Genomic DNA, 12,446 nt, shown 5'->3' with positions numbered 1-12,446 from the left:
GAGCAAGCTAGAAATCGTTTTAATATACTTTCATTTGGTCTTAGATGCGTGTAATCCAAGTTTGCGCAATTCCGGGAAGTGTGTATAAATTTTGGAAGCTTTATATTATTATTCTATAAAACAAACACAACCGATAAGATGTTCGTTAGGAAACTGAAGACTATAATTAATACAATTAGCTTGTTATAAAATTGAGGATTTTTTCTCAAACTACAAATCACTATCACTATTATACCAGTTTTTTGGTATAATACCTATATATTATAAATAATATTAGACGACCGGTCTGGCCTAGTCACCCCTGCCTGTGAAGCCGATGGTCCTGGGTTCGAATCCCGGTAAGGGCATTTATTTGTGTGATGAGCACAGATATTTGCTCCTGAGTCATGGGTGTTTTCTATGTATTTAAGTATTTATATATTTTATATATCGTTGTCTGAGTACCCATAACACAAGCCTCCTTTGGGCTTACCGTGGGACTTAGTCAATCTGTGTAAGAATGTCCTATAATATTTATTTATTTATTATCCCAATCATGATTAGGAAATAATAAGAACTCAATATGAAAACTGACGTTATTAAATAACATGATAAACAAGTTAAATTATAGTTTGTAAGAGTACAATGTTTATATCCATGTATAATATAATAGGTTTCATAATACCTTACCAATAATAATTTACCATTTACCAATAAATCATTATTCATTATTCACACAATATAGAACACCGCGTTTTAGCGCACCTTTTTACTATTTTTCTATTTTAGCTTTATACGTATACTTAACCCTTAAATGCATATTTTTTTATTTTTGAAACCCATTTTTTTTTGCTGAATCTGTGAGCTGTCTAATGCTTTGTATACATTTGGCAACAATATGCATTTAAGGGTTAAAATCTTTCACCGTTGTTCGTCTTGAATATGTAGGTACAGTTAAATAAATATATATACGTTCCCAAAGTTTCAAAAATATGTGTACGCTCTTACACCTTAGATAATAAAGTCGTAAAGCCATTTGTCTGTATTGATATTTTTGCCTTCGACTGTACTAGTCTCTGACTGCGCTATCTATAACAACCAAGGAATGCTAAAGACAATGGACGTCGATCTGTGTTGTTTCTGATCAACAATAAACTGTGTTTGTAAATCGATTCTATTTACGAATGGAACAATCGTTCCAGAATTACGTGTTAAGATTTATTCTTGTTTTTAAATAACAACCATGTTATTCTTGAAGGAAGAAACGTTGTAACTTCATGGCTCCTCTACACGATGGGCCATCATACTGGCCAGCGTGTGGTAGTGGTGTCGGGTGGCTTATGGCGGGGCGGGATGGCGATGGGATGGCCACTGTGTCCGCACATCAAAGGTAGTGGCAGGGGGGTGTCACTGCGCAGTTTAGGTATATTTGGCCGGCGCACCGCCCGAGACGGTGTATGGTAGTGGGCTGCCGCTCGGCTCGCACGATAGTCGTGTCACGTGGCGCTCGCGCAAAATTGTAAATACGCAATGGCTTCGAAACCTAAATCGCGATCTAATCTGTATAAAAGATAATGTTCTGTTTACGGATGTCTGAATAAACGGAAGAACAAGGAAGCAGAAAAAACATTTTTTTTAAATTCCGGACTATATTGACCGACATATTTTCAAAGGAATAAGTACTTCTAGGGATCCCTTATAGGGATAAGTCCGCCTTTGTACATTGTATATAATTTTGTTCTTTTATTGTGTTTGTAATCTGTCTTATGTACAATAAAGTGTTTACATACATACATACATACTTCTGTGGCATACCTACTTCCGTGAGAATCAGACATACTATCTCCGGCTAAAAATTTTATGTTTACAGAATCAACGTTTGTAATTCCTACATATTTATCTTAAAAATAATAAATCAGTAGGTTACAAAAACTTGTCAAGTGACAACCCCGTGCCGACACTCGGAGCTCGGTCATAAAACTGCGGCGCGCAAAGAAGATTCACGGTTCGTGCGCGGTTATAAGTTTAAATTTTGCTTGCAGGCGGCGAGTGTAGGTATAATTTTATACCTAAATCTGGCTTTTGTGAAGGAGTGAATTTTCTGTACGGTAGTACTATTAGTTATTCTGTGGTAGTGGGCCAGCGATGGTGCGTACGCATCTAGACGTGGCCCATTCCATAGTGCGTACTCTTAACCATCGCATGGCTATCTCGCTGGTCAAGATGGCGGGTGTGGAGGAGCCATCAAGCCGACGGACGTTGTTAGAGCCGGAACAACTTGGTCCGACCAAGTTAACTCTGCATGGCATTTGCAATGACAGTGTGGGAATACAATCATTAATATGAAAAAAATCCATGAAAATACTCCCACACTTTGTTATGTTCAAGTGGGTGCAAAGGTAACTTATACCAGAGAATTAAGTAAATAGAGTAATTCTAACATAGTTCTTAAGTAAAGAGTTACTAATCATATTATAGCATAGAATAGAATAGAATAAGATTTTATTCGTAAGCAAGACATTACAGAATATAAAAGAAAAGGTGTTCGTAGAACTGATCGAATCAGAAACACGGAACTACGCTCCAGAACTAGAGTTGCAGATGTAGGCGTCAAGACCGCTAAGCTTAAGTGGGACTGGGCGGCACATGTCTATCGCATGCACCCGGAAAGGTGGGCCAAAATGGTTACTGAGTGGGACCCACGGAGCACCATAGACGGTGCAGGCCGGGGTTCAGGCAGACCAAAAAGGAGATGGCGGGACGACTTGGACGCATTCTACCCCAAATGGTGGGAAAATGGCGATGACAGGGTCGAGTGGAGAAAACGAGGGGAGGCCTTTGCCCAGCAGTGGGACACCAAAATAGGCTAATATAAAAAAAAAAAATAACATAAAATAAGATTAAAGTGCCACGAAATGGCCTCATCTCAGCATGTTGCTGGTGACTTTCAGCGCTGATCTTCCGATGAGACCATCAGGTGTGAAAAATCACGGAAGGTAACAGACAAGAAGAAAAAAATAATTATGGAACCTATGTTTTCTGAATTAAAAGTTTTTTTTATAGAGTGCTCACTCCGTACATCAGTTTTGTTACCAAAACGGCTATTATTTTCATAGTCGACACCTAGCGTCAAGTTGCGGAATTATTAGTACTGCTACTCGACACTAGATGTCTCATGTGTCGCGACTGACGAAAATTTTGTTGCTCTACAATTTACAACTAATATTATAAGCAGAAGGAGTTGAAAATAGAGTTCCAGTTAATCCGGTTATAATATTAGCTGAAAATCGTTGAGCATTTGACTTTACGTTCGCTGCGACATCTATTGTCGAGTAGCAGTACTGATAGTTCCGCTACTAGACGCTAGATGTCGCTACGAAAACAATAGTCATTTTGGTAACAAAACTGATGTATGGAGTGAGCACTCTATGTCTACTTAATTCTCTTTGCTTAGACGAAGTCTATCGGGAATGTTACCTTTACACTCTTTACAGTATACTTCTGCCGACAGCACAATATCAGCTGTTTGTGATATGACAACTCTCTATTATGATTACGTAACATTTTGCGGTTCAGCCAAGCTTGACAGGCCGTGGCAAAAAAATAATGGTGGTCGTGACACAGCGGTAAAATGTGACACTTTGATAGTGATAACTGGAACCATAGAGTAATATCTATCTTTGCTGGAACTGTGAATAGCGATAGTTAGGTGGATAATCGAACATAATTTCAAAGTAGGAAAGGGTAACGGGACCCTATTACTAAGACTCCGCTGTCCGTCTGTCACCAGGCTGTATCTCATAAACCGTGATATATTTCTGTTGCCGCTATAACAACGAATACTAATAAGTACGGAACCCTCGGTGGGCGAGTCCGACTCGCACTTGGCCGGTTTTTCCTAATTTGTTGGGGTCATTGTTTTTAAGGTGTTATTGTTTTAAATTTTAAACATGACTCCACATCATTGTTATGATCGAGATCTAAAGGGATTATAAAAAAAAAATAAGTATCTTTTCTTTTACCGCGTACGCGTGTATTTTACAAGCTTTTATTTAACTTGCAATGTACCTATGTAAGTATGTATGTAACATGTTTGTAAGGGTCAAATCTTGCAAGTTAAATTTGACCCACTTCCCGGTTTCCGATGAAGCTGAAAATTTGCACACATATGTAAGTCGCGTGACAATGCATTATTATGGTACCATCGAGCTGATCTGATGATGGACACAGGAGGTGGCCATAGAAACTCTGTGATAAAACAACGAAACCTAATTATGTTTTGGGGTTTTTAGAATTGTCTCGACGAGTATTAGTTGCCTGTGGAAAAAAGTACAGTCAGCGATAAAAGCTTGTACCAAAAATGAAATTTTTGCCAAAAATCTAACTTTAACCAGACGTAGACGTTATAGTGCTTTGAACCGATATTGCAAGAAAAAAACTCGTTAACAATTTTTTTTCAATAAAATAATTCAGCACGCAATGTATCGCTACTTTATCTTACTGACGTCACAACAGTCACAAGCAAGGGCCTGACACTCTTTGATAGAGAAAGATAGTCTTATTGCGATTCCTATAAGAGGAAAGAGAAAATAGTGCCATGCTTTGTCCTTATCGCCGACCGGGTGGCATCATAGGTAGGAGGCGATGGCGAAATACCGAAATTTATAGGAGTGAAAGAGAAAAAATCCTATGCTGCCCAAATTTTATATGAATATTCTTTCTCTTACCCCTCGTCGCTCGGTGGCGCGTCTATAACTACTTGTATATACTATGTCTATGGTCACAAGTGATAACTTAACTGCTGTCAATAATAGCCGACTGTTGGGTATGTTTGTATTAAAAATAAAAATCATTACGATTTACACGTCTTAGATTCAGATTTTCCACGTACCTTCTCCATATCAACTTGCCGGAGATTTTCAATTACATCCGTATTTTTTTCCCGGAGTTGTTCGACAGTCGTTCTAGGTTGGGAATAAACCGCTTTTTACCGCTCCCCATAGGCCCATCCCCATAGGTTAGGTATTTTTTACCGAATGGGCCCTACGGAAGACCAGCGCTGGCTTTATAGCTAGCATTATGCTGAGTTGGGTCCATTTCGTGATGCACACTTGATCTCTTCTTTTCTTGCTGTTGTTGTCTGTACATGTTCGTACTTGTGTTGTGATCGTCACGTATAAATATCTTTTATCTTTTATCTTTATCCATAGGTAAAAGTCAAGCGGCGTGAGGTCTGGCGACCGAGCTGGCCAACGACGGGGGCCAAACCTTCCAATCCATCGGTCTTGGAACATCGCTTTTAATGCGTTACTGTGAACTGAAGAGTGTGCAGGAGCACCATCCAATTGTAACCACGTCTGCTCGCCGCTTCGTCCAGTTTCGCCATAAATTATAACCATTTCGTCTAGTTCCTGAGAACTAAATATTGATGGTCTTGGCATTGTGTTCGGAAGTTATTGACACCGATTTACACGTAGTGATTATATGCTCTTTGCGATTTACGAGACAATCTACGTCAAAACAAATTATTTTCTTTTTTGTAATTTAACTTAAAAGCATCATGTCTTACCAGCCAGTAAACAGTAATGGATAGAACCTGAGCAGATAGAACCTAACCTCCTAGTGAGTATTATATTCTTTGAACCTGAGTTTGCTGAAATTAGTTATGACAAAGATAGATCAGATATAACTCCGTAATAGATGGATACAGTCTAAGAAAAAAACGTGAATCGAAAATCACGAAAATTTGATTCTCGATCAGATGGCGCCACTAGTTTTGGCCTACACTCGTATAGAGGGCGTTGACTGTTTCGTTTGTTATTTATAATTTTAACGCATACCAGTGAAAGAACATGGGTCAAAATCATATAAAAATAATTAATGCAAATAAAAAAATCATTTATCCATATTTAAATACATTTTATCGTATTTTTATAAATATTTATTTTTAGTTTTAAAGTGTGTCGACAGATGGCAGTGAATTTACTGGGGTTACAAAATTTACTATGACAGTACCGCTCTAGTATAAGTTACTCTATGGTTATGATTAGTAGTTTGTATTAATACCTTAAAATTAATTTTGAATGGAGTGAATACAAGGAGTACAAACTTTTTATTCAAGTAGGTAGCTATTTCTTTGGTAGGTATCGGGTTGACATGTGACATAATCTTGTCAACCGATTGTTGATTATTTACTATCTTCCTTACAGTGCTTAGTAATTTAAAATAATGCTAATTTAATAGTAGAATGGTATGAAACCAATTTCAACAATTTCAGAAGAATTCAAAAAATGAAGTAGTATGAGATGAAACTTTTGTGATTTGTTCGTTGTAAGACAATTGTTTTGTAATAAAATGGTAAGTATTGTTTTCTTATAAGAATTCTTTGCCTTTAATTTGGTTCGTTAATATTATGAACATAAAAAAAATGATTAAACGCAATAATGATTCGGTTTTGGCTGCCAATTAGTCTCATGTTACTTGGGGCATCTGAAGCTACATGACAAACCTAATCTACCTACCTATTGATTAAGTGTGACGTCCGTGAAAGCATTAATTACACTTTGGGGAAAAAAGCGTCGGTAACTAAGTAGGTTAGATGTTTTCACGGATGTCGCACTAAATCAATAGGTAGGTAGGTTAGGTTCGTTAGGCAGTTTTAAATGCGCGAAGGGAAAACCGCCCAGAAGTAGGAGCCCCGCGAAGCGGGGCTCCGTCCAGTCATAAAGTTGTGAAGGAAATGTTTTTTGAAAAGAAACAGTCCGACGAACTCCAGATTTGATGGATACCCCAGCGTTTTTCATAGTTTTGATGTGCAGCACCACGCGTGGTAAATTAAAGAACTAATTAGACCAAAATGCCGCGGCAATATGTAAACGGCGGCGTTAATGCCGTATGGTATTTAACATAATGCCGACTTTTTACAAATTGCCTTCGGCAATTTGCAAACCGCTTCATGTTTGTATCATGACGGCGCCATTTGTACAAAATGCCTGCGTCATATACATTTTCTGAAATGTCTTTCTGTTCAGCAATGTCCAAAACAGGTAGTACACCATTTCACGTGGCCATGGTATAAATGTCCTTAAATCGATACACTGTTAACAAATTACTGTATAGCGTGACTATTGCATATGTTAGGAATCGTTTTATATAGATTTATAGATAACTTCATATAAAAAAATATTAAAAATAAACACAAACACAAATCAAAACAAAGCAGTCAGTTAAAAATCCCACCCCGCGTTATCCCCAAGCGCAAATGTGCCCAAAACGCTCGACGCATTACCAATTACGAACTCGCGAAAAAAAATGTACTCCCCCATAGAAAATGGACCAGCCAAAATGTATAAAGTATTAGCCACATTTTTTCGCGATTTCGGGGTAATCCCAAAAACCTCCCTGGCAGCGGGAATGTCGTAGTTTTTTAGCCACCGTGTATAACTATTATTAAACGTTTATAGTTGTAAATGAAAGTGTGAAATATTGCACTTCAATGTTTGTGATTAGGAGCTGGTTTCAGATATAACAATGTGTTACAGTTTTGATCTTATTTTGATATGACCTTGATGATTGGTCGCGCTAATTGGTTATTGCGTGACATGCGCGCCCATCACTGAGACGATCCTCAAGGTCCTATCAAAACCAGTTAAAAACCATAACAAATTATTAAATTAGAATCAACCTCATGTTAACATAATTAATGTCTTACCTGGTCTAACGCAATTAAGAGTTTTGAATGATTCACGGTTAGTTTCACTAGACTTATATTGACCGGGATATAGACCGTGATTACCTTTTGTATTGTTTGTGAGCTCCCGATATTTCGACGCAGTTACATGCATCTTGTTCACAGGTGACTGATCGTGTTCACCCGTGAACAAGATGCATGTAATTGAGCCGAAATATCAGGAGCTCACAAACAATACAAAAGGTAATCACGGTCTATATCCCGGTCAATATAAGTCTAGTAACGCGAATAAATTTCTTTATTTTACCTTTTTTCCTACGTTTCAACTAGGTTGCACTAGCTGTGGTCACGGAAGACTGACGTCCCAGCAAATGTCAATTGAGATATTGGCAACCTCATGTTTTTTAGGGTTCCGTACCTCAAATGGAAAAAAACGGAACCCTTATAGGGTCACTCGTGCGTCTGTCTGTCCGTCTGTCACAGCCCATTTTCTCCAAAACTACTGGACCAATTAAGTTGAAATTTGGTACACGTATGTAAGTTTGCGACCCAAAGATGGACATGTTACGTGAACAAACAATAGGTAACAATTTTTAGCAACAAAATCTAGTGTTGCTCACAAATATAGCGCATTATAGTAAATAACTATGCACATTTTTCAATTTCCAGCTATACAAACAATGCAACGGCTAAACGAAAACAATACCGTGTAAAATTGCAACGTAACCGCATCAAATTATCATAATTCGATAAAATGGTGTTTGTATAGAGAAATTTATTTTCTGACTAAAAAATCTATCTGGCTTCAAACCCAACCACCAATTAAATAATTTCACGGTTTAGACTCACTTGTTTTAGTCACTCGCGCGTATATATTTCGGAGAGCCTAGGTCTCCTTTCTCAAGCACTAATAAAACCTAAGGAGATCTAGGCTCTCCGAAACATGTCGCGAGTGACTAAAACAAGTGAGTCTAAACCGTGAAATTATTTAATGTTATTATGTCTGACAACAGTTTAAATCCAAACACCAATTGTATTAATCTCTGTTTAGTCCTATGGTTGACTGGTAGAGAACGCCATTTGGCATTGAGTCCGCCATTTGTTCATTGTTGAATGGGTGTAGGAGAAATACTTATAGTTTATTTTGCTCGGGGCAAGAGAAAGAAAGACAAGAAAGTATTTATGCATTAGTTTTATTTTTAATATTATCGTTTAATTTAGTTTATTTAAATATTGATTTTAAATGTATCTTTAAGCATCTCCAACTGTTAATATTCCCTACTATTGTTCCTCTTACCCCACTTAGATTTATATATTTTATTCATTAATTTTAAGAAAAAAATAAATAAACAAATTTGGCGTCTAAGTTCTGGATGAACCTGGATTTTAATCCAAAAACCTACCTTAAAAATGTTTATGCCGAACGTGAATTACTAGTCTCTAGGGATGAAAATTCCGGAAAAAATCAAATGTTTTTTTCGGGAATTTTACAAAATTTCGTTCTTTTCGGTTTTTTTCCAGTTCTATTCAGAAAAATTAAATACGTCACACACAATGTCACTGATGAGTGATGACAGTGTCAATGCCATAAACAAACACATAAGACATGCAACCTTAACCTACCTGTTTAAATTCCTAATTAAGTATATTGAAAAATACAGAAGTATTGAAAAAAACTTGGTTTTTTTTTTCAAAACGAGCCGTTTTGAAATTTTTCCGTAATTTTCCCGGTTTTTTCAACGCTACTAGTCTCTAATTCTAATACATACCTATTTACACCATATCACTGCACTTCACGTTTTAAAACATCCTTGTCTGTGCACTCGCGATTTTTCCCGCGTTTTCGTCACGCGCGCCGCCGCCGGCGTTCCGATTTCAAATAAACTATCTAAGATGGCGCCCGATGACAGAAAAGCGCTAGAGATGGGATCAGTCCTGAAAAAAGTATCGATACTTTTTTCAGCGCGATGTAGCTTAGATATATTTTTGTGACACATTATCTACTACCTATACATAATCTAAAGCTGTTAAGTTTATTGTGTAAAAATTAGGTGTGGATAGGATAATGCGTACTTGAGCCCTGAGTACAAGTTAGATTGCTTTCAAAACGTTTAATACCGTGCCGTGGTCATTCAGATATTGAGTAACATATACTTATATGTTTTCATAATTATATTAAATATACATATAATATGCCCAATTTTTAAAACCATGCCCTTTGGCTTTGCAAAATCTGTCCTAAATTATTGGTTGAAATTTAATTCAATAGGTAAGTATAATAAATAAAAGAAAAAATAAAAATACCTTATATTTCTTACAAAATATGACACATATGTATCTATACATATTTGTTTAAAAATAATCCTAAATTATATAACATTTAAAACTTTCGCGGTTTGAACACATATTAAATCACATTTAGAAACGGGTCTATCGCGAATTTATTTTGTTACCTTTATTTACCGACGTTTCGACACAGGTTTCACTGGTCGTGGTCGCAGCTAACTGACGTCCCAGCAAAATGTCATAACAGACCAAATAAAACCACCAGACCAGACCAGACCAGAGATAAATTCGCGATAGACCCGTTTCTAAATGTGATTTAATATGAATCCTAAATTATACCACGAGGTGCTCCGCTCAACGCATCTTTGATATTAATTTCAGTTTATAATAGTTCCTGTCGTAACATCGGCTCGATCATTTCTTTATTTTTGCTCATGAATGTTATTTAAAGTGTAATATAGATAGCTTATTATGCAGTAAACTAAAGTGGAAGTGTGCGGATAATGAAGAATTAATTTTGATACTTTTAATTATATCGACATTAATTCAAGCATTATCCCACCATTAGCCACATAATGACAGGGTGAGGGGTGGCAATCGTCAGACAACTGAACGGCGATTTGCAATGGACCGTAATACCACGGGACAAAGTTCACAGTCGCATGTAATCACATGCCTGTGTGACAACATTACATGATGTTATCAATATTAACAACATGTCTTAGGGGGTCAAAGATATCGAAGCGGACAGAGTACCAAAAATATGTATACACGAGCTTCATGTTTTAGTAATTTTAATTTTATTTCGGCTTCGACTGCACAAAAGCACAAAGGAAAATTCAAGAACTATGTTTCACCTTTTTTTTAAATTATAAACTGATCGGCGATTGGCCCTAGTCACACCTGATGGAAAGTGAAAACAGGGCCTAATCGTGTCAGGCCGCGGCACAGTGGATCGAAATGACAAAAAAATGGACATTCGCATTTTTTTTAAAACCCTATTTAAAAAAATGCTTTTCGGTTGAAAATGATGTAAGGAATAAAAAATGTTATATAAAATTTTTCAAATTTTTTTTTTTTACTGACGACTGGACTATAAAAAAAAACGGGCACCTACCGAGATAAGCTGTTTACTACTTTCTACTGTTTTTAAGTAGGAGAATAATATTCTAAAGGTTAGAAAGCGGGATCAGTAATGGTTTTCTTATAATAAATTACCTATTTTTCGGTTTCATACAAAAAAAAAACAGATTTTATTTTTTTCTGCTTTAATAAAGCCTTATTTTGAAAAAAATTATATAACATTTTTTATTCCTTACATCATTTTCAACCGAAAAGCATTTTTTTAAATAGGGTTTTAAAAAAATAATGCGAATGTCCATTTTTTTGTCATTTCGATCCACTGTGCGCGGGGGCGCTGTCTTTAGCGGTCACGCACCTCAACAAGCATTATGCCTACACATAAGCACTCAAACAAATATTAACGGTCCGACAGCTGACGGGGGGCGCCGACACGGCTGAATTTATCGGAAGCGCCTTTCCGATATCGGATGTCGGAAGGCGCCTATGACAAAAATTGCTGCAGGAGAGTGCCATTGGCATTAAGTTTTTTAGTAATAATGATTTATTAAATGCATAAATAAATACAGAGAAGCACAGTAGGTATATATCTTACATTTTACTTCCTTCCGACATCCGATATCGGATTGGACAATGTGAAAAGGCTAGAATTCTTTTTATTCTTTCGTTTTGAAAACACTGTACTTTCTGACGAAGTCAGTGCTGCCATCTGTTGTCAAGTAGCACTTTTTCAACATCTCTGTAGAGTCGGACTGAGCTAAGTCTGCATGACATTTGCAATGACAGTGTCAAAATTTCTATAAAAATATGATGCTTATAATGACACTTTTCTGTTCAAATCAGTGTTCAAAATTGACTTAGACGGACTCTTTGTGTTTTTACACATAATTTTTTGACGTAGTCAGTGCTGCCATCTGTTGTCGAGTAGTGTTTTAGAACATTTGTGGCTTGATGGTGTTTATGTAAACTTTTTGAAACAATTTAGTTGCAAAAGTCCTCTATCATGGCCCATTCATGGGCTCTCGTTTGATCTGTCCTAAAAGAGACACCGAGTATTTGTAAAATGTTAATTATTAAGGGTCCCCGGCAAGCTCGGTTCTCCATACAAACGTAGTTACGCTCCCATTTTAAAACGACTAGCTAAATTGCTATGAAACTTTGTACTTACAATAGGATAAGTTATATCTATGTCTGTAACTAGTAGCTTCAGATACCATAGTTAAAAAATACAGCGAATTTAAGTTTTTCATACAAAACTTTTTTTTACTCTATTTCGTTTCTTTTATAAACTAGAGCTGTATAAATTAATTACAGACCTAGATATACCTCATGTCATTGTATGTGCAAAGTTTCATTACAATCCAACACGTAGTTTTAAAATGAGAGTGGAACTCCGTTTGTATGGGAAGTT

General features: G+C 36.7%; 1 protein-coding gene across 1 annotated transcript in view; it reads right to left on the bottom strand.

Annotated features, from left to right (window-relative positions):
* The window catches only part of LOC134753544 (anoctamin-4), a 58,191-nt gene extending 48,596 nt beyond the window's left edge, over positions 1-9,595 (bottom strand). Inside the window, exon 1 of the mRNA XM_063689454.1 lies at positions 9,439-9,595. The gene's annotated coding sequence lies outside the window, so the exon portion shown is untranslated. The remainder of the gene's footprint in view (positions 1-9,438) is intronic.
* Positions 9,596-12,446: the final 2,851 nt, after the last annotated feature.

Source organism: Cydia strobilella, chromosome 27 (assembly GCF_947568885.1).
Source record: "Cydia strobilella chromosome 27, ilCydStro3.1, whole genome shotgun sequence".
In the NCBI taxonomy this organism is placed as follows: Eukaryota; Metazoa; Arthropoda; class Insecta; order Lepidoptera; family Tortricidae; genus Cydia; species Cydia strobilella.
The sequence above is the reverse complement of the archived record's forward strand: the minus strand, read 5'-3'. Positions and strand labels throughout refer to the sequence as shown.